This window comes from Oryctolagus cuniculus, chromosome 11, assembly GCF_964237555.1.
Source record: "Oryctolagus cuniculus chromosome 11, mOryCun1.1, whole genome shotgun sequence".
Taxonomy (NCBI): domain Eukaryota; kingdom Metazoa; phylum Chordata; class Mammalia; order Lagomorpha; family Leporidae; genus Oryctolagus; species Oryctolagus cuniculus.
Genome location: NC_091442.1, coordinates 96,297,024 through 96,319,253, shown reverse-complemented (window position 1 = coordinate 96,319,253; position 22,230 = coordinate 96,297,024). Strand labels below are relative to the sequence as shown.

General features: G+C 43.0%; 1 long non-coding RNA gene across 2 annotated transcripts in view; it reads left to right on the top strand.

Moving 5' to 3' along the window:
* The window catches only part of LOC103348347 (uncharacterized), a 237,015-nt gene that overhangs the window by 18,920 nt on the left and 195,865 nt on the right, over window positions 1-22,230 (top strand). Inside the window, exon 3 of one of the 2 annotated variants that reach the window (XR_011380192.1) lies at window positions 18,674-21,275. The exons of the other annotated variant lie outside the window; for it this stretch is intronic. This is a non-coding gene — a long non-coding RNA (uncharacterized lncRNA). Of the gene's footprint in view, window positions 1-18,673; window positions 21,276-22,230 lie in introns of those variants that run through there. 2 annotated transcript variants of the gene reach the window in all.

Below are 22,230 nucleotides of genomic sequence, written 5' to 3'. Positions count from 1 at the left end.
CTTTCTCAGGCCTCCTCCTCTTCTCTCACTCTCTTCATAGCCAACTCTCTGGCATACTTTTCCTTACTCTACTCATGACAACAGATCTCTCTCTATAGGGTGGCCAACATTCACATGTAAATGTATGTCCACGCTGCTCTCTCTTTTAAATAAATCCTGCCCTCACTTGTGCACTGTATTTTGCCTCTGCCTTGAATTCTTATTGTGGGGGCAAGAACCTGGAATAAAGATGGAAGACTGGGTTGATAACACCTGTAGCAAATCATTTACATCTCAAGCTTGTCAGTAAAAGCCCATATAAGTTTGGATAATGAGCTTGAGGCAAAGCAGACAGAATTCCCTGAGAGTTGGGAGGAGAAGGTCTGGTAGAGAGGAAGATAGGTAGACTTTAGAGATAAGGAGACTTGTCCAAGGTCTCAGAATGAAAAAAGAAAGGCATAGTTTGAGTCAATTCAGTGAGTTTGGAATAGATGCTGGGCCTAGACAAGGGAGAGCCTTCAGAAGGACAAGAGGAAGGGAAGCAGCCCCCAGGTAACTTGAAAATGCTTCTTCAGCATCAAGACCTAGGGCACTTGTCTTGGTTATGATTTTATTACTTGAGGTTTCACCTAGGACTTTTCTGCTTAGGAGTTCAAGTAGGTTCTAAGCATTTATCTGAATAATAATATGTGTTTATTTATTTGAAAGTCAGTTGCACACAGAAAGAAAGAGAGGCAGAGGCAGAGAGAGAGAGAGAAAGAGAAGTCTTCCATCCACTGGTTCACTCCCCAATTGGCCACAAGGGCCAGAGCTGTGCCGATCTGAAGCCAGGAGCCAGGAACTTCTTCCAGGTCTCCCATGCAGGTACAGGGGCCCAAGGGACTTGGGCCATCTTCCACTGCTTTCCCAGGCCATAGCAGAGAGCTGGATGGGAAGTGGAGCAGCCGGGACTCGAACCAGCGTCCCTATGGGATGCCGGCACTGCAGGTGGTGGCTTTAGCTGCTAAGCCACAGCTCTGGCCCCAGAAATATGTATTTTTGTAATTTTGACTTTGTACCTCCTACTCTGTGAGTAGCAGTTTCCAACTCTATTCAGAATAACAAAAAAAAAAAAAAAAAAAAAAAAAAGCCAGACTCAACAGATTTCCTGGATGCTACATACATGAGATGTTACTTTAAATATCAATTGTATTTTTTTTTAAGTCATGGGACTCGGTTCTTTTTTTTTTTTATTTATTTTTTTTATTTATTTATTTAATGAATATAAGTTTCCAAAGTACGAATAATGGATTACTATGGCTTCCCCCCCATACCGTCCCTCCCACCCACAACCCTCCCCTTTCCCACTCCCTCTCCCCTTCCATTCACATCAAGATTCATTTTCGATTATCTTAATATACAGAAGATCAGCTTAGTATACATTAAGAAAGGATTTCAACAGTTTGCTCCTACACAGAAACATAAAGTGAAAAATAATAGATGATTTTTTTTTAATGATGATGAAATCAGATCAGACCTATTGTCATGTTTAGAGACAGAGAGAAAGGTCTTCCTTTGCCATTGGTTCACCCTCCAATGGCCACCGCGCTCCGCACGCTGCGGCCGGCGCACTGCGCTGATCCGATGGCAGGAGCCAGGAGCCAGGTGCTTTTCCTGGTCTCCCATGGGGTGCAGGGCCCAAGCACCTGGGCCATCCTCCACTGCACTCCCTGGCCACAGCAGAGGGCTGGCCTGGAAGAGGGGCAAGCGGGACAGAATCCGGCGCCCCGACCGGGACTAGAACTCTGTGTGCCGGCGCCCCAAGGCGGAGGATTAGCCTAGTGAACCGCGGCGCCGGCCAGGGACTAGGTTCTAATATCCTTGCTGTCATTTGATAAGAAATCATTCAAACAGGCATAAATTTGTCTTCTAAATTAAAACAACCTCTTTTGGTATTATTCTCTTGGGCTTGTATTATCTACAGGGATGTGTTGAATTAGGTTTTGTTTTATGTCTTATGGAGCCAAATGTTAATTGTTTATAGTGCTAGTATTTTAATTTTTAAGAAGTTCATCTGTTTGATGTATGTTTTGCTCTTTTTGGGAGGCTTGCACATGTGTGTTATAGTAGTTTTCTAAAATAATTTACAGTGGTAGTTAAAGTCAAGAGATGTCATCCTTTTCATGTTTGCTACTGTAGGATGGCCACAGCAGGCTCAATGAAATATTTCTCTTTTTTTGACAGGCAGAGTTAGACAGTGAGAGAGAGAGACAGAGAGAAAGGTCTTCTTTTTCTGTTGGTTCACCCCCCAAATGGCTGCTGCGGCCGGCGCGCTGCGCTGATCCGAAGCCAGGAGCCAGGTGCTTCCATCTGGTCTCCCATGTGGGTGCAGGGCCCAAGCACTTGGGCCATCCTCCACTGCCTTCCCAGGCGACAGCAGAGAGTTGGACTGGAAGAGGAGCAACCGGGACTAGAATCCAGGGTGCCGGCGTTGCAGGCGGAGGATTAGCCTATTGAGCCGCGGCGCCGGCCCCAATGAAATATTTCTAAAAGATATAAATACCATGTTGTTTTAGTACTGTTAAAGTTTTTAAATCTTGAGACAGAAAGTTCAGGATGAGAGCAGAATTAGTTTGCCTGACTGGGGAGAGAATTTCTTTTTATAAAGGAGTTCATGACTGGGTGCAGTGTGAGTCTCTGAGGGCAAGCATTTTTAAGATCAGAAATCGCCCAAAGAAAGAACAATGGCCATCGTTAGAGGCAATTGCTGTATAAATGGCCTTTTTGTTTTAGAGAGTGCAGTTTATAGTCATTGAAAAAAAAATCCCATGTGCCATTTTCATTGTTTGCTCCATTTGTTTGCTTTCTGTGTAATTGAATTTCACACAAAGGAGGGAATGAAAACTATTTTCAGGTGCACCATTGTGTTTTCTCCAGATTCTTTAATTTCTTTATAGCGTAGCTCTTGTTAAGTGTTCTCCTCTGGGTGTGTGTTAGTGGTTTTTTCATGAGATTCAAAGAAGGGAATGACATTTCTTTTGAAACCAACCTCTGATTTGATTATTACATTTTTCTAAATAGCAGAAATTGGCTTTCAATCACATTTTGAGTTTCTTTTTTACTTCGTAAAAGAAGACTATTGAAATTAGTTGATGTGATTGTATTTTAAATTTCCTGGGGCTGTGTTTCCAGAATCACAGACACATGGACATACAGCACTCTGCCACACAAACATCATAAGAATGATGCAGGAGCAGCAGTTCTCAATCTGCATTTTCCTGTGTGCTTTGGTTAGTGTTTGGGTGCTTATACCTGGGGGAATAAATCTGGGGAAAAGTCAATACACCCCTCATTTTGAAGCAGCAAACCTTTGCTATTTGTGAATGGAATTAGGGTGTATGAGTAAATGGAGAACTTTGATAAGGCAACATTCCAAGGATCTCAGGGAAAGATAAGGAAAATGTTTTGCGTGGAGTTCAACTATGATCTCCTGGATGTGAGGAGTAGAACAGTTTTCCTTTAAGCTTATATGAATTTTGATTTTATAGCTTGGATGTTACTATCTAAAATCACAGGAGTAGAAAAATAAATAAATAAAAAAAAGAAAAAAATAAAATAAAATCACAGGAGTCAAAAGAAATACTTAAAAGCATTAAATTTTTGGTTTATTTTGACTTTATTTGAAAGGCAGATAGAGAGAGGTCTTCCATCTTCTGGTTCACTCTCCAAATGCCCATAATATCCAGAGCTGAGCCAGGCTAAAGCCAGGAATCCAGAACTCAATCCAGGTTTCCCATGTGGGTGGCAGGGACTGGACACCTTAACTGTCACCTTCTACCTCCCAGGGTGCTCAGTAGTAGGAAGTTGGATTGGAAGCCAAGGAGCTTGAACTTGAATCAGGCACTCTGATATGGGATATGTGAATCCCAAGTTTGCTGCATCAAATGCCAGCCCCAAAAGGCATTTTTTGAGCATAGATCTCTGAATCTTGTTATATCAGCTTTTAATTATCAATAGAAGGTTCTGTACAGATGCCAAATCACATAAGCCATTGAGAAGAGGCTAATGTAGTTACATGATTAAGGATAGTATTGATAAATTATAGGGAAAGGAACCATTTCTTGGGGGAAATTAACTGAAAATGACGTAACAGAGAAATGCATACTTTCATTTGTTTGTTCATTCATGCACCCAACAACTACTTGACATCTACTGTGTGCCAGGCACTTTGCTCGTTGTTGCATTGGGGTAAACCTGCAACAGTGGAACTAACAGACCTCAGCATACTACTGCCTCTTTTACAGACCGCATTCCACTGTAGTATGATTGCACTATGAGCAAAATGTAGTTTGATTTGAATGCAATTAGGAATCATCTTTATTTAATTGGACAATGTCATAATTTAAATAATAGAAAAATGTTCATTTGAATATAGGATGCGTAATCTTTATAAAATGCAAATCTAATTTCCCACTTAAAAGGTGCAGAAATGTATCTTTTTTTTTTCCAAGGCAGAGTTAGACAGTGAGAGAGAGAGACAGAGAGAGAGAGAGAGAGAAAGGTCTTCCTTCTGTTGGTTCACTCCCCAAATGGCCGCTACGGCCGGCGCTGCGCTGATCCGAAGCCAGGAGCTGGGTACTTCCTCCCGGTCTCCCATGCGGGTGCAGGGACCCAAGCACTTGGGCCATCCTCCACCGCCCTCCTGGGCCACAGCAGAGAGCTGGACTGGAAGAGGAGCAACCGGGACTAGAACCCGGGGTGCCGGTGCCGTAGGCGGAGGATTAGCCTAGTGAACCGCGGTGCCAGCCAGAAATGTATCTTATAAGTAAAATATTGGGGATGCTTATAAGAAGACTAGTCCTAAGAGAGAAATTCCTTTTCCTTTCCATTTCTCTCACAAGAGTTAATGGATGAGCAAGTGGGTTTCAATACCATCAATGTAGAGTTTAAGATTCAGACATTAAAAATAGCTTTGGAGGGGGCCCGCGCTGTGGCACAGTGGGTTAATGCCCTGGCCTGAAGCACCAGCATCCCATATGGGTGCCGGTTCAAGTCCCAGCTGCTCTACTTCGAATCCAGCTCTCTGCTATGGTCTGGGAAAGCAGTAGAAGATGGCCCAAATCCTTGGGCCCCTGCACCCACGTGGGACACCCAAAAGAAGCTCCTGGCTCCTGGCTCCTGACTTCGGATCAGCACAGCTCTGACCGTTGCAGCCAATTGGGGAGTGAACCAGCAGATGGAAGACTCTCTCTCTCTCTGCCTCCTCTCTCTCTGTGTAACTCATTCAAGTAAATAAATCTTAAAAAAAAAAAAAAAAACAAAACTAGGCTTGGGGCTGATGAGAGCATTTTGCCCTGGTATACTGTATTCATCTTTGTTCTTAGTATAAATCCTACATTACACATTTAGAGCACCTTAACACTGGGACACTTGAAATCAGTTTCCAATGATTGATTTTTATTTTTTTAATCTGGGTTGGCTTGTTAGGATTTGTGGACAATATGACAGGTGCAGGGACATAGTAGACTTAAAATTTATTTTGAGAGACAAGAGAGAGAGCTTACATCTGTTAGTTCTTTCCCCAAATGGCTAATGGCATGATGATGGGTTGGGACCAAAGTAGGGAGCCCAGAACTCAGTCCAGGTATTCCATGTGGGTAGCAGGAGCTCAAGTACTTGAGCCATCACCAGTGCCTCCTAGGATTTGTATTAGCAGGAAGTAGGAGTCAGGGGGCAGAGCTGGAAAGTGAGCCCAGGCACTGTGAGCTGGGATGCAGACATCTTCAGATCTAGGCCAAGTGGCTGTGCCACAACTTTGTTGTTGTTGTTAAAAGGAAAATTCTGAGATCCTGGCGTATAATTTATTGGCAGTATTATATTCATAACAGTCTAGGAATGGGGCTGGCACTATGGCATAGCGGGTGAGGCCACTGACTGCTTTGCCGGCATCCCATAATGGTGCCAGTTCGAGTCCTGGCTGCTCCACTTCTAATCCAGCTCTCTGCTATGGCCTGGGAAAGCAGTGGAAGTGGGAAAGCAGTGGAAGACAGCCCTAGTCCCTGGGCCCCTGCACCCACATAGGAGCCCCAGAAGATGTTCCTGGCTTCAGATTGGCACAGCTCCGGCTATTGCGGCCACTTGGGGAGTGAACCAGAAGATAGAAGACTTCTCTCTCTCTTTGCCTCTGCCTCTCTAACTCTACCTTTGCAATAAATAAATAAATAAATAAATAAATCTTTTAAAAAATTATGGATCTATGCAAGACTAATATTCAAAACTAATACTGTTCCAATAAACAGGATGATCGCTGTTGGGATCTCTGACATTTCTGTCATGTCTAGTGAGCAGAGTCACTGACAGTATTCACTCCAGGCTGCATTTTCTTCTTTAAAAATTTTTTATTTATTTGAAAGGCAGAGTTATAGAGAGAGGAAGAGACACAGAGAGAGAGAGTGAGAGAGAGCGCCTCCATCCACTGGTTCACTCCCGAAATGGCCCCAACAGCTGGGGCTGGGTCAGGCTGAAGCCTGGAGCCTGGAACTTCATGCGGGCTCCTTTGTGGCTGCAGGGGCCCAAGGACTTGAGGCTTCTGAAATGCATTAGCAGGGAGCTGGGTTGGAAGTGGAGAAGCCGGGACGCAAACCAGCACCCATATGGGAGGTTGGCATTACAGACAGCATCTTAACCCACTGGGCCACAGAGCCAACCCCTTCATAGCACTTTCAGCCTGTGGAAGACAGAGGTAACATCTCCTTCTGGAGCAAAGGACAGGCTTGTTTGCTGCCCATTTAAACACATACAACGTTCCTCTTCTGCAATGTGAAGTACTGCATATGCAGATGTCATTTGACCCCTTTCATGTCACTCTGTAGGGATGAGGACTCCTGGAACCACTGGAAGAAAGCACTGGTGCTCTGGCTATTGGTACTGCTGTCAGGAATAAAGTGCTTTCTTTTTTTCCTTCTTTTTTTTTTTTTAATTTATTTATTTATTTGAAAGTTAGAGTTAGAGTTAGAGAGAGAGAGAGAGAGAGAGAGAGAGAGAGAGAGGTGTCTTCCATCTGCTGGTTCACTCCCTAATTGGCCGCAAGGGTCAGAGCTGTGCCGATCCAAAGCCAGGAGCCAGGAGCTTCTTTCAGGTCTCCCATGCGGGTGCAGGGGCCCAAGGACTTGGGCCATCTTCTGCTTTCCCAGGCCACAGCAGAGAGCTGGATCAGAAGTGGGGCAGCCGGGACCCGGACCAGCATCCATATAGGATGCTGGCACTGAAGGCAGCTGCTTTACCCACTACACCACAGCGCCAGCCCCGAGTGCTTTATTTCTGATGCAGGAGTATCATATATTTTATTAGAATTCATGAAATAATGGCAGAAGGACATGCTAATTCACAAGTAGGGTAAAATCTCAGATATTTCACAGTGCTGAATAGTCAGTAACAGATTCATAGGCAAATGATTTCTCCATGAAATAGTTCACATGGTCATATGTATATACTTATACTATATGTATAACTAATACAAGAAGTGAAAGTGCCTGTTAATCTTCTAAAATAATACTTCAGATTTTCAGTGTCGTCTTTCCCCCACTCCCATTTAAATTGTTAACTAGAAGCCAACTTCTTGGGTAATGAAAGAAGACATTAATTGGATCATTCATCCTTATAAATTCCCTGATGGACCAGAAGATATCAGTCATTACAAAAATCATCATAATAAAAGAGAGATGAAAAAGCCAAGTCTGGGATCTGCTTTGGGCTGTGAAGTAAGTTGGCAACCTGGCCTGTGCTAGAACATTTCTTTTAGTTCAAGTCTCTTCCAGGATGCTTGTTAAGGATGACTTAGTGTCATATTTTCTTTGCTTGTTAGATGGGAGCATTATGTTTTCTATAACTTCAAAAGATGACAGAATAGGACTTGGGGTGGTAGGGTGGCAGAGTGGTTAAGAATAAAACATCTGGAATCAGCCAGAGTGGGTTTGTGTTCTGGATCTACCTGTATAACCTTTGAGAAAATTATTTTAACTTCTCTAGGTCTTAGTTTCCTTACCTTTAAAATGGGAATTATGGCACTATGCCCTTCTCGCTAAGAGTGATAAAACAGGGTCACTCACAGTGCAAGGCACATAAGCTATGCTAGTTGTTATTACTTGATTCTTGTTGAATACATGCCTGACAACTAGTGAATCAGAAAGCTGATCAGTGAGTAATATAATAGCAATGTGCAATAAATAATGTGGATTAGCATTATTCATCACTCAAACAGAGACAATTGTAGATTGACCAATTGAATCAACAGTGTGGCTCACATGGGTCCCCTGAGCATTTCTGTGGTTCCTTTTCAGGTCTTGCTTTAAGTTAAGGATATTCATGGCTCTTCCATAAATGATTTTTCTCCTTATCTTCAATTCAGCTTTCAGGGACCCCCCCATCCCCCCCATCACAATAAAATAGGAAAGCCAAATTCCTAGTTAAAGAACAGGTTTTGGTTTTGCTTTAAAAAATATTTTACATATTTTATTCACTTGAGACGCAGAATGATGGAAAGATCTTCTATCCACTGGTCACTTCCCAAATGTTTCTAACAACCAGGGCTAGGCCAAGCCAAAGCCAGGACCCAGGAACTCTATCTGGGTCTCTCACATAGGCAGCAGGAACCCAAGTACTTGGGCCAAAGGCATCACTTTTACTTTGTCCAGAGCCATATCCAAGAATGTTCCTTGTTCCTTTACTGTTTGCATTAAACAAAGTCAGTAAATGAGCTTATTATCCCTGTTAATTTAGTCACATAGTTCTCAAAAGCTACCAATCAAATTCCTTGAATTTTTAAAAATTAAATACCTATGGTGATTAGCAAAAAAAATAGCAGTGTAAGGGCTGGCATTGTGGCGCAGCTGGTTAAGCCACCACCATCTGTTACACTGGCATCCCATATCAGAGTGGTGACCCAAGTCCATGTTGCTCTGCTTCTGATCCAGCTCCCTGCTATTGTGCCTGGGAAAGCAACAGAAGATGGCCCACCTGGGGCCCTGCCATCCATGTGGAAGACCTAGATGGAGTTCCTGGATCCTGGTTTTGATCTGAACCAGCTCTGGTTGTTGTGGCCATTCAGGGAGTGAACCAGCAGATGGAAGATCTCTTTCTCTCTGTCTCTCCCTCTCTCTGTCACTCTGCCTTTCAAATAAATAAAATAAATCTTAAAAGAAGATTTTGGAAAATATGGCTAAGTGATTCTCAATACAATAGACAAATCACATGTTTACTATTCCTAGGAAAGTTAAAAAAATGAGTATAATGTTTCTCTTAAAGCAAAGTATAATAAAAGTTATTATTCTGACATGTTCTCCTTAAATCTTTGGTTTTTTTTTTTTTTTTTTTTTAACTTTTATTTAATGAATATACGTTTCCAAAGTACGAATAATGGATTACTATGGCTTCCCCCCCATACCGTCCCTCCCACCCACAACCCTCCCCTTTCCCACTCCCTCTCCCCTTCCATTCACATCAAGATTCATTTTCGATTATCTTAATATACAGAAGATCAGCTTAGTATACATTAAGTAAGGATTTCAACAGTTTGCTCCCACACAGAAACATAAAGTGAAAAATAATAGATGATTTTTTTTAATGATGATGAAATCAGATCAGACCTATTGTCATGTTTAATCCCAGTGAGAGTCAAGTTGGGAGTTGATAGTTTCTATTCTTTTCTTTTTTTTTTTTTTTTTTACAGAGGATCAGTTTAGTATGCATTAAGTAAAGATTTCAACAGTTTGCACCCCCATAGAAACACAAAGTGAAATATATTATTTGAGTACTCGTTATAGGAATCTTTGGTTTTATAAAAAGATCATGTTTTCTTATCAAATATTGGTTATAATACCAATTACTGAATTTTTGAATGTTTTTTGATAAAAAGCAAAAAATGTATTGATTTCTAATTATTTTAAATAATTATTTACAAATTTTAATTGATTTGAGTGAGCAAGAGAGAGAGGGATTGGTCTCCCATCCAGTGGTTTACTACTCAAATGCCCACAACAACCAGTGCTGAGCCAGGCCAAGACTAGGAGCCAGGAACTCAATCTGGGCCTCCCCTGTGACTGGCAGGGACCCAAGCAGCTGAGCCATCACCTGCTGCCTCCCAGGGTGAGCATTAGCAGGAGGCTGGAATTGAGAGTGAGGTGAGCACGTGAACACAAGTACATTGATATGAGCTGCAGGCATCCCAAAAAGAGTCTTAACTGCTGTGGCAAACACTACCCCTTAATTCTTTTTTGGAAAAAAAAAAAAAAAAACCCTGGGTTTTGAAGTCTGAAATCTGAGATTTAGGGATAGCTACAATAACGAACATTTATGGAAGGTTTACTGAGCCATGCCCTCTTCTAAGAGCTTTACAAATATTAATCTATTTAACTCTTACAGTAACCATTGGAGATGAGAACTGATGGTACAGGTAGTACATAGATAAGGAAACAGAGGAACACAAAGGTTGAACAACTTGCCCCAGGTAGTGCAGCTCAAACCCAGGATTCAGAAAAGGTCAATTACTTTAAAAGACCATTATGAATTGTGCTTCAGTACCTTGATAGCTGTGAGATCTTGGCAACTCATTTTCTCTTTCTGAGCATTAGATTTCCTGTGTGTAAAATGGAAATTATTACCTTGCAGGCTGTTATGAGGATTATATGACATACATTTAGGCACTCAATAAATGTTGACATAAAGGGAGTGTGGCTAATTTAGACAGGGGAGTCAGGGAAGGCCCCACCAAGTTAATTCTCTTTAGCCATCACCCAAAATATCGGAGGTAATTTCAGATATTTCAGGTCATAGACAAATAGGAAAGTGTTAGACTCTTTGATTCAGAAAATCCCTAACTTGGTATCTACTCAGAATATTACAACATATATTAATGATAATGTCCTGACAACATCCTGGATAATTTTTTTTTTTTTTTTTAGATTTTATTTATTTGAGAGATAGAGTCACAGACAGTGAGAGGGAGAGACAGAAGGAAAAGTCTTCCATTGGTTCACTCCCCAGATGGCTGCAATGGCTGGAGCTGTGCTGATCCGAAGCCAGGAGCCAGGAGCTTCTTCCGGGTTTCCCACACGGGTGCAGGGGCCCAAGGACTTGGGCCATCTTCTACTGCTTTCCCAGGCCAAAGCAGAGAGCTAAATTGGAAGAGGGACAGCCAGGACTGCTGCTCAGCTCCTGCCACCAATAACAACTGCTGTGTCATCAGACCATACTCCATTGTGTCTACCATCATCCTGTACTGCCTCCTTATTCCTTAGGGATTTTTAGCTCTAGGCTCCTCTTACCTGCGTGATTTCTATCATACATCATGATGATTGTTTTATCCTTATAGATAATTTTTAGTATCTAGTGCCATGGTTCGAATGTCCCCTACAAACTCATGGTGAAACATACCCCAGACTCATATGTTAACATATTTGGAGATAGAGACCTTAGGAAGCAATTGGGATCAGAAGAGATTGTCAGGGCAGGGCTCTCATGGTGGAACTGGTGATTTTCTGGGAAGGGGAATGGAGATCTGAACTGGTACATGCTTGTTCTCTCTCCCCATGAGGTGCCCTCTGCCATGTTGGGATGCATTAGGAAGGCCCTAATTGGATGCTGAATGGATGCCAGCACCAGGCTCTTGGATTTCTCAGCCTCCTGAACCACAAGCCAAATAAGCTTCTGTTTATCATTTACCCACTCTCAGGTATTTTGTTATAGCAATAGAACACAGGCTAAGACAACTGCTGTTCTATTTATTTATGTATTTTTAGAGATTTTATTTATTTATTTGAGAGAGAGTTACAGACAGAGAGAGGGAGAGACAGAGACAAAAGTCTTCCATCCACTGGTTCACTCCCTAAATGGTTGCAGCGGCCAGAGCTAGGCCAATCCAAAGCCATGAGCTTGTTCTCGGTCTCCCATGTGAGTACAAGGGTCCAAGTACTTGGACCATCTTCTACTGCTTTTCCAGGCCATAAGCAGAGAGAACTGGTTTGGGAGTGAAGCAGCCAGCAAATGAACCTGTGCTCATATGGGATGCTGGCACCACAGGTGAAGGCTTAGACAAGTTAAGCCATAGCGCTGGTTCCAGACATCTGTTCTTGGTGTTCTTTGGGTTCCCTGTCGCTCCCCCTCTTCGTGGAGGAGCAACACAGGACCCTGCGCTGTTCTTTCGTCTGCTCGGCCCTCCCCGGGTTTGCTGCTGGTTCTTCCCGGGTTGGCTACTATCCCTTCCACCTCCGTGGAAGGGCAGTTCCCCCTGGCCGCATTCCCCACTTCCGCAGGGGAGCGGCACACCGCCGGCCGGTTCTTCTCGGGGGCTGCACAGGTGTTCCTTCAGCTAGATATTCCCCTTAGATGTTCCCCGGTGCATGCCGTCTCTCTCCTCCTTTATAGTCCTCCTCTGCCAATCCCAACTCGGCTGCCCACACGCCGAGTACGCTGCTCTCCTCCAATCAGGAGCAGGTCCTACAGTTTATTGGTTGAACTGGAGGCAGCTGTGCGGAAGCTGTTTACTTCTCTCCCAGCGCCATATTGTGGGAGAGCAGATGCATAGAATAAGTCTTAATTCCAGTAACTCAGTCCAGTCCGAGCTGCTCCCCACATTCCCTCCCTCAATGAGCTTGCCTTCTATTCTACCTCATGCTGCTCAATCCCATGATCATTCCTGAGACTTGGTCATTACTGAGAAATGCAGCCTATCTAAAATCTCAGTTTCAAGTACTAGCTATTATTTTTACTATTATTATTTTGTAGAATTTGTTGAACTGGACCACTCAGTAGTTGAATCACTTCATATGAGTTATGTTCTTTCAGCTTCACTTGCTGTGTTCAGGGGCTGTTGTGTGGGTTAATTGGAATCGGATGTTAATGACAGGATACCACAGAGTGCAGCAAGAAGAGCTGTTGCATGGAACTATTAGGACATTGAAATTAAGCTGTGTGGTGGGCCTTTATCCTAGTGGCTATGATGCTGTGTCCTTTACCAGGTGGCCTGGGTTCAATTCCTGACTCCAGCTCCTGACTTCAACTTCTCCAAAACGTAATAGATGAGGCTCAAATAGTTGGGTCCCTAGGGGCAGGTGTCTGGCATAGCAGTTAAAGTGCCTCTTGGGATGCCTGCATCCCATATTGGAGTGACAAGTTAGAGTTCTGTCTTCACTTTCCATTCTAGCTTCCTATTAATGTACACCCCAGGAGGCATCAGATGATGGTTCTAGTACTTGGGTCCTTGCTACTCACATGGGAGACCCAGATTGAGTTCTAGCCCCGTGCTTTGGTCTGTTCTAGCTCCAGTTGATGGAGGCATTTGACGAGTGAACCAGTGGGTAGAAGATTTATTCATCTCTGACTTTCAAATAAATGAAAATAAATCAATTGAAAAAAGGCCTTTGCCACCCACTTAGGGGACCTGGTTTGAGTTAATGGCTCTTGGTCTTGGCCTGACTCAGCCTTGCATGTTGCAGGTATTTGGGCAGTGAACTAGCAATGGGAGGTCTATTTTTCTACTTATCTCTGTCTTTGTGCCTCTCAAAGAAAGAGAGAAAGGTAAAGCCTGAGAGAAAGAGGAGTGTAGAACAATATTCCATTCTGGAAAAGAGGGTAGCAGACTGCACCGCAGAAGGCAAGGCTCTGGCTGAGGAACAGTAAGTGGATTGTTAATGAAAGACCTGCAGTCAGCATGGGCAAAAGATGGAGACCAAAGGCAGCCCTGGGATCACACAGAAGAGGCTGTTCTAGAGCACATAGTAGGGGCTGAGTAAATATTGGTTGAAAAAATGAATGCATTTTGTGACTCTAAGCTTGAGGTTTTGTTACTATTTTCTTAAACTGTTTTGGATCAAGCAATGTGAGATGTCACATTTTAAGCAGGTGTGGATGTGGGGAAGGGCAAGACTGCTGAAGGTGTATTTTTTGTGTTTGTGCAAATTAGAAGGGGCTCCAGGTCTGGGCAGATGGATTAGCAAAGGGCTTAATTTTTTTTTCTAAAGTCTAAACAGCTGTCTGGTAGCAATATGTGAATTGGATTTCCATACCCTTATCTTCCTGGCTAGGTTGGGGTAGGTAAGATAATAATGTGGTAAGATTCTAAAATCAGTTTGTGAGCAACACCCTGTACCCCTATATGTCCTTATATTGCTTGGATCTGGGTCCCCGCAGTCACAGAAGCCAAAATACTTTTCTTAGATTTTCTGCTATGGTCTTCCTTTTGCTGTAATAGTTGACACTGAGGTCTAGTTTGAAATTGAGAGTTGGATGATTGGAAGTGTGGGTCAGGAATTTTTATTTGCTGAGGACAAAAAAAAAAAAAAAACAAAGAATAAAGAGATAATAGTTTATGATGGATTCCTCTTTATTTAATTTTGACATCTTTAGAGACCCTTACGTCATTTTCAATCCTTAAAACAATCTTTCCAGGAAATACTGATCGTTATTATTCTTACTGAAGTCCAAAAAGTTCCTGTAAATTGGGGAACACCCAGAGTAAGGACTGGGCTCCATATTTGCTCTATTTTCTGTTGAGCTATATGGCTAGGTATAAACTCACTGAATTTGAGCATTGTTTTATCTTTTCACATTAAAAGAAAATTTTAACTTATGTATTCAAATTTTGTTTAGTATTTTATTTAAATACAGTATATATACCAAGAAATGCACATAGATGTATAGATGAATGAGTGTTTTGGTCATCTGATCACACTCATATGAAGAGCAAAGCATTGCTAGTATCCCAAGAACCCTCACTATTCCCCTCTATCTTTTTTTTGAATATGTGAAATGAGAGTATATTTTCATTTATATGGTAAGATTCAGTGAAGCATGTTTGTAACTATCTACAAAATGATCTGACATCCACCACCTTTTAAATATCTGTATATTAACTACCACAATTAAGAGAAAATGTGATATTTGTCTTTCTGGATCAGGCTTATAATGTTCTCCAGTTGCACCCATTTTGTTGCAAATGTCAGGATTTCATTCTTCTTAATGGCTGAGTAATATTCTGTTGTATATATATGTACACACCACATTTTGTTCAGTCATCAGTTGATGGGCATCTAGGCTGATTCTATATCTTAGCTATTGTGAATTGAGCTGCTATAAACATAGGAGTGCAGTTATCTCTTTCATAGCCTGACTTCGTTTCCTTTGGATGTCCCAGGTTAGGGATAGCTGGGTCATATAGAAGATCTATTTTTAGTTTTCTGAGGAATCTTCATACTGTCTTCTGTAGTGATTGTACCAGTTAGTATTGCCCCCACCCCACCCCCAAACAGGGTACCTTTTACTCCACATCTTTGCCAGAATTTTTTGTTTTAATTTTTTGACAGGCAGAGTGGACAGTGAGAGATATAGACAGAGAGAAAGGTCTTCCTTTGGCGTTGGTTCACCCTCCAATGGCCTCCGCGGCCGGTGCACCGCACTTATCTGAAGCCGGGAGCCAGGTGCTTCTCCTGGTCTCCCATGGGGTGCAGGGCCCAAGCACTTGAGCCATCCTCCACTGCACTGCCGGGCCACAGCAGAGAGCTGGACTGGAAGAGGGGCAACCGGGACGGAATCCAGTGCCCCGACCGGGACTAGAACCTGGTGTGCCGGTGCCGCAAGGTGGAGGATTAGCCTATTGAGCCGCGGCACCGACCCTTTGCCAGAATTTGTTACTTTTGATTTTTGGATGAGAACCATTCTAACTGGGGTGAGGTGAAACCTCATTGTGGTTTTTATTTGCATTTCCCTGATGGCTAGTGATCCTGAGCATTTTTTCGAATGTCTGTTGGTCATTTGAATTTTACCCTTTGAAAAATGCCTGTTTATATCCTTTGCCCATTTCTTAACTGGATTGTTTATTTTGTTGTTGTTCAGTTTCTTGAGCTCTTTATAGGTTTCTAGATATTAATCCTTGATCAGTTGCATCGTTTGCAAATATCTTCTCCCATTCTGTTGGTTGCCTCTTTAGTGTTGAGTGTTTCCTTTGCAGTGCAGAGCTTCTTAGCTTGGTGTAATCCCAATTGTGTATGTTTGCTGTTATTGCCTGTGCATCTGGGATCTTTTCCAAGAAGTCTTTGCCTATGTCAATGTTTTGCAGGGTTTCCCCAATGTCTAGTAATTTGATGATGTCAGATCATAGATTAGATCCTTGATCCATTTTGAGTTGATTTTTGTGTAACGTGTAAGGTAGGGATTTATTTCAGACTTCTGCATGTGTAGATCCAATTTTCCCAGCACCGTTTATTGAAGAAACTGTCCTTTCTCCAGAGATTGATTTTAGCTCATTTGTCAGAGATTACTTGGTTGTAGATGTCTGAATTAATTTCTGAGATTTCTATTTTGTTCCAATGGTCTATATGTCTATTTCTGTGCCAGTACCAGGTTGTTTTGATTATAACACCCTTTAGTACATCTTGAAAATCTGGTATCATGATGCCACCAGCTTTTCTTTTATTATTTAAGCTGACTTTGGCTATTTGAGGTATTTTGTGTTTTCATATGAATTTTAGGGATTTTTTTTCTAGATCTATGGAGAATGTCTTTGTAATTTTGATTAGGATTGCATTGAACCTATAATTGTTTTGGGTAGTATGGAATTTTGGTGATATTAATTCTTCCAATTCATGAACGGGGAAGATTTTTCCATGTGTGTGTGTGTGTATGTGTGTGTTGTCCTCTATTTCTTTCATGAATGCTTTGGCCAGGCCAAAGCCAGGAGCCTGGAACTCCCTCAAGGACTCTCATGTAGGTGGCAGGTGTCCAAGCACTTGGATCATCTTCCTCTGGTTTCCCAGATGTATCAGGGATTTGGAGCAGCTGGACTTGAACTGGGGCTCCGATATGGGATGCTGTTGTCACAAGTCGTGACTTGATGCTCTAAGACACAACATTGGCCTTTAAAAGCCTTGTCTTGAAGATGACAGGGAGAGGGGCATGCATGTAACATTCTTAGAACAGAAGCTGGAATATTAGAAGTGTTAAATCACATTAGTCATTTGACTGTCATTAATATTAATCTCTGCCAAGGGACTGAGTGGCCACTAAAATGCAGTGCTACCCTCACCAATATTCTTTTCTTAAACAACTTTTTAGTAAACTTTCAAGTGTCGAATGACTTTACGTTTATAGGGAAGTTGCAGGGTAACACAGGAGTCTCCCCATATCACTTACCCATGTCTCACGTTACTGCGGTACATCTGTCACAACTAAGATACCAGCATGGGTGCATTCCAGTTTGCTAAATACAGACCCTGTTCAGGTTTCACCAACGCCCTGTTTCTGTTCCAGGATACCACAGTGAGTTTGGCAAAGGCTTCATTCTGCACCTGACAATCCCTTTTGCTGTTAGCTTTAGACCTGCCCTCTGCTTGTGAGACAGAGACTACTTGATGTGTGCCAGTTATGGTGTTGGCTGCTCAGTGCCCTTCCCTTTTTTTTTTTGACCAGTCACTTTTTTCAGGTCCATTATACTGGTCCCTAACAGTCTTATATACCAGCTATGTCACCCGACTTAAATCCTTTCAGATGCCTCTATTTACTCATCTGTGAAATGGGAGATTAGAATCATTTCATCCTGGCCTAGCACATGGTGACTCCTCAAAAAAATATTAATGATGACTTTTGCCCATGTGACATTTTTCTTTTCAGATCATAAATTAGCCCCGTTCCTGATTCTGTCCACAGTTCTTCAATCCTCTTGTGTTGTGCCCAATACTGACCAATTTATAGATGTAGTTTGCTAACAGGCTGCTGCTTTATTTCCAGATTTTAAATGCTTCTTTTAAAAACGCATTGTTACTTTCCTTTCCTTGATAGGAAATTCTGGAAGTACATAGCATAGTGTAAGAGAATAGGAAATACCAAATTTGAATGCTTTCTTCTAAGCCATCCTAGCTCTTAGTTTGCTCTTTCACATTCCTAGAGCCCCTAGCACACTGCCTGCAAATAGAGGAAGGGTTGTGCATCTGCCACAGCAAGCAGAGAGCAGAGCTAGCAGCTTTGGCTTCGCAAATGTGATTTCCAGGGCTTGAGGCATTTTTCAGTGGGATGTGCTTTGGGGTATCACATGATCTCCTCAGGAAATTTCATGCAATCTGACATTTCCCTTCACAGTTGCTTAGGAACCTAAGGCAGGCTTGGCTCTGAATGGCAGGATGGTGATAAATTAGTCAGTCCTGGGCTTAGCCATCTGGTTTAAGTAAATTAAGAGCATAACCCATATGGGATTTATCTAAAATAGCGATTCTTTCTCTCTTTTTCCTCTTCTCATTTTTATTCCTCTTTATCTGGGCTCTTTAAATTGGCTTAACTTTACATAGAATAACCCAGCTGACAATACCCCATGTTTTCTGGCCCTCCTGCTGCTCCCTTCCCTAGCCAGGCAGCCAACCTCTGTCTCCTATAAGCCATTGGTAGAAACTTTTCTAATGGGGAATGATCTCATTTATACTTTCAAAAGATTTATTTTTATTAGAAAGGTGGAGTTACAAAGAGGGAGACACTTGTACATGCACACATACACATATCTTCCATCTATAGGTTCATTCCCTAGATGAATGCAGTGGTTTGAGCTGGGTGAGGTTAAAGCCAGGAGTCTGGAATTCCATCTGGGACTCTCACATGGATGCAGGGATCCAAGCACTTGAGCCATCCTCCACTGCCTTAGGACTTGAACCAGTTCTCATATGTATTTCCTTTGTTTCAGGTGGCAGCTTAACCCACTGTGCCATAATGCCGGCCCTAGGTGATCCTAAACCTGTCTCAAGAATTGCCTGACTGCGTACTAGAGGCTGATGTGTTCCGACTCGATACTCTTCAGCGATGCCTCCCAGTGCTGTCCTTCCCTTTTTGTCCCTTCTCCCTGCCTTTTCCCCTCCCTATGTTGGGATCATTGATGTCTCAGATCAGAGGTTCATTTGTCCTATTTGTTGTCATTGTTTCCATGTTCACTCTTGGCTTACCGGACTAATCTTCATAAGTTGTTTTTCTCATGTCATTCTATTGCTCAAAAATTCTCACTGCTTACAGGATGAGACAAATGTTTCACCTTCAGATTCTTCCATGATCCAATCTGCCTCCGAGCATTGGCTTCTGCACGCTGTTTTATCCTTACGTGAGACTGTCTGCTCAGTTCCTGTCCCAAGAACACTCCTACTTTGTTCTGCCCACTTATTTAGAAATTACTTAGGCTGGCGCCGCGGCTCAGTAGGCTAATCCTCTGCCTTATGGTGCCGGCACACCGGGTTCTAGTCCCGGTTGGGGCAGCAGATTCTTTCCCGGTTGCCCCTCTTCCAGGCCAGCTCTCTGCTGTGGCCAGGGAGTGCAGTGGAGGATGGCCCAAGTGCTTAGGTCCTGCACTCCATGGGAGACCAGGAGAAGCACCTGGCTCCTGCCATCGGATCAGCGTGGTGCGCCGGCTGCAGCACGGCGGCCGTTAGAGGGTGAACCAACGGCAAAGGAAGACCTTTCTCTCTGTCTCTCTCTCACACTGTCCACTCTGCCTGTCAAAAAAAAAAAATTACTACTGTATATCCTTGCTTACCTGTTTGGTATTTCTAATTAAATCATAAATTTCTAGAAGGAATTAGATATTTTTTTTTAGCTCTCTATTCCACACAAAGCACAATTCCGAGCCCCTAAAGATGTTCATTAAGCAATGCATGAGTGGCTCTCTCATGGTTATCCATGATCTAGTGAGAGTAGATAAACAAGAAAAATCAGTAAGATATAGTAGGTGAGGTGGTAATGACTACTACCAAAAGAATTAAACAGACAAGGGTCTTCAAAATGCCCACAGAAATGTGTATTATGAAGAAATCACATGTGATTTCCAAACAAAAAAGTCACCAAAAAGAGTGATTTTTTAAAAATCATTTATTTATTTGAAAGGCAGAGTTACACAGAGGCAGAGAAAGAGATGTCTTCCAGCCGCTGGTTCACTTCCCAAATGGCTGCAATGGCCAGAGCTAGGCCAGGCTGAAGCCAAGGAGCCAGGAGCTTCCTCCGGGTCTCCCACATGGGTACAGAGTCCCAAAGACTTGAACCATCTTCTGCTGCTTTCCCAGGCCACAGCAGAGAGCTGGATGGGAAGTGGAGCAGCTGGGATTTGAACTGGCACCCATATAGGATGCTGGCACTGCAAGTGGCAACTTTACCCACTATGCCACAGTGCTGGCCACCAAAAGTGATCTTTTAAATTTCATTTTCCACGCATGTTTTGAAGCTTCCTCGTATGGCAAATGTATGTAGGATGATCAGGAAAGACTTCCCAGAAAGGAGCATTTGAGGAAAGACATAATCATGGTGAATCTGCATTCTGTATGGCAGGGTTTCCATCACTAAAAGACAAACAAGGCTTGCCAAGGCGTAGCACAGCTACATGCACCTAGTGGGTGAGTGCGCTGCAGGGGCACAGATCATGATGTGACCAAAGACGTACAATGTAATTCCAATTATATATTTTTTAAAAAAAGATTTATTTATTTATTTGAAAGTCAGAGTTACACAGAGAGAGGAGAGGCAGAGAGAGAGAGAGGTCTTGCAACTGATGGTTCACTCCCCAATTGGCCGCAATGGCCAGAGCTGCGCTGATTTGAAGCCAGGAGACAGGAGCTTCTTCCAGGTCTCCCACGTGAGTGCAGGGGCCCAAGCACTTGTGCCATCTGCTACTGCTATCCCAGGCCACAGCAGAGAGCTGAATTGGAAGAGGAGCAGCCGGGACTAGAACCGGTGCCCATATGGGATGCCGACACTTCAGGCCAGGCCATTAACCCTCTGCGCCACAGCGCCGGCCCCCCAATTATATTTTTTAGCACAAATTATGTTTAGAGTAAGGACAAAGCCATCCAATTAAACCCATCTCAAAGTGCATCCAACTAACAAACAAAAAGACATGATATTGTGACCCAGAAATTGTTTAGAACTGATACAGTTAGACAAAGCAGAAAGACATTGAAGACCTTGCTTGAGGGGAAATCGGATGGAATGCAACACCAAAGATTAGAGCTCTTCTTTGAGCCTGTGTGGAAGATTCAGCACAAGGGCATTTCAGACACTGTGGTGGGTGCTGACTCTATGAATTCGTGTGTACATGTGTGTTCACAGAAAAAAAGGCTAGAAAGAAATTACCAAAATATAATATTTGTCACTACATGATAGACTTAATTTCATTTATAGTTTATTCATTGTCTTTCCTCTAATTTCAATCCTTTTTTTTTTTTTTAACATTGGGAAAAAAAAACTTTATAAATGCTGGGGCATAATTAATCTGTGGATTCCCAAGTAAATAAAATTCATTATGATCTTTCCTTTTGAGCAGTGAAGGATGAATGTCCATACTTCAGTGATGACAGCACACTGAAGTAGAGGAGGTGGGCTTTGGCACAGAGAAGATGACACTGCTGGAGACACCCACATGTCATGCCAGACTTGGTTTAGGTCCTGACTCCTCTACTTCCAGTCCAGCTTCTTGCTAATGTGCACACTGGGAGGCAGCAGTGATGCCTGGGTCCCTGTCACCTCAGTGGGAGACCTGAATTGAGTTTGGGACCCCTGGCTTCAGCTTGGTTCAGCTCTGATTATTTCAGGAATTTGGGGAGTGAACCTGCAGATGAAAGATTCTCTCTCTCTCTCTCTCTCTCTCTCTCTCTTTCTCTCTTTCTCTCTTTCTCTCTCTGCCTTTCAAATAAACTTAGAAAAAAGACAAGCAGAGCATCCTCTCCCCTTCAGCAGTAATGTCTCACTGTTCTTCCTTTCTGGGAGGTCAAGAATAAGCCAGGAGAACAAGTGTGTGGCGGTGTGGAGCAGTTTGAGTCTGTGGTTAATACTCACATAGGTGTACAGACAGATCCTTTGGGCTCACCTGTGCCTGCTCAGGAGAACTCCATGGTTCTCAGTCATTCAAGTGTGGGGAGCAACTGGGAGCAACTCGGACTAGACTAAGTTACTGGAATTAAGACTTAGTCTATGCATCTGCTTTCCCACAATATGGCGCTGAGAAGGGAAACAGCTTCTACACAGCTGCCTCCAGTTCAATCAATAAACTGTGGGACCTGCTCCTGATTGGAGGAGAGCAGCGTACTTGGCGTGTGGGTAGCAGAGTTGGGATTGATGAAAGAGGACTATAAAGGAGGAGAGAGACGGCATGCACCAGGAACATCTAAGGGGAACATCTGAAGGAACACCTGTGCAGCCCCTGAGAGAGCCGGCCGGCGGTGTGCCACTCCCCTGTGGAAGTGGGGAATGTGGCAGGGGGAACCGCCC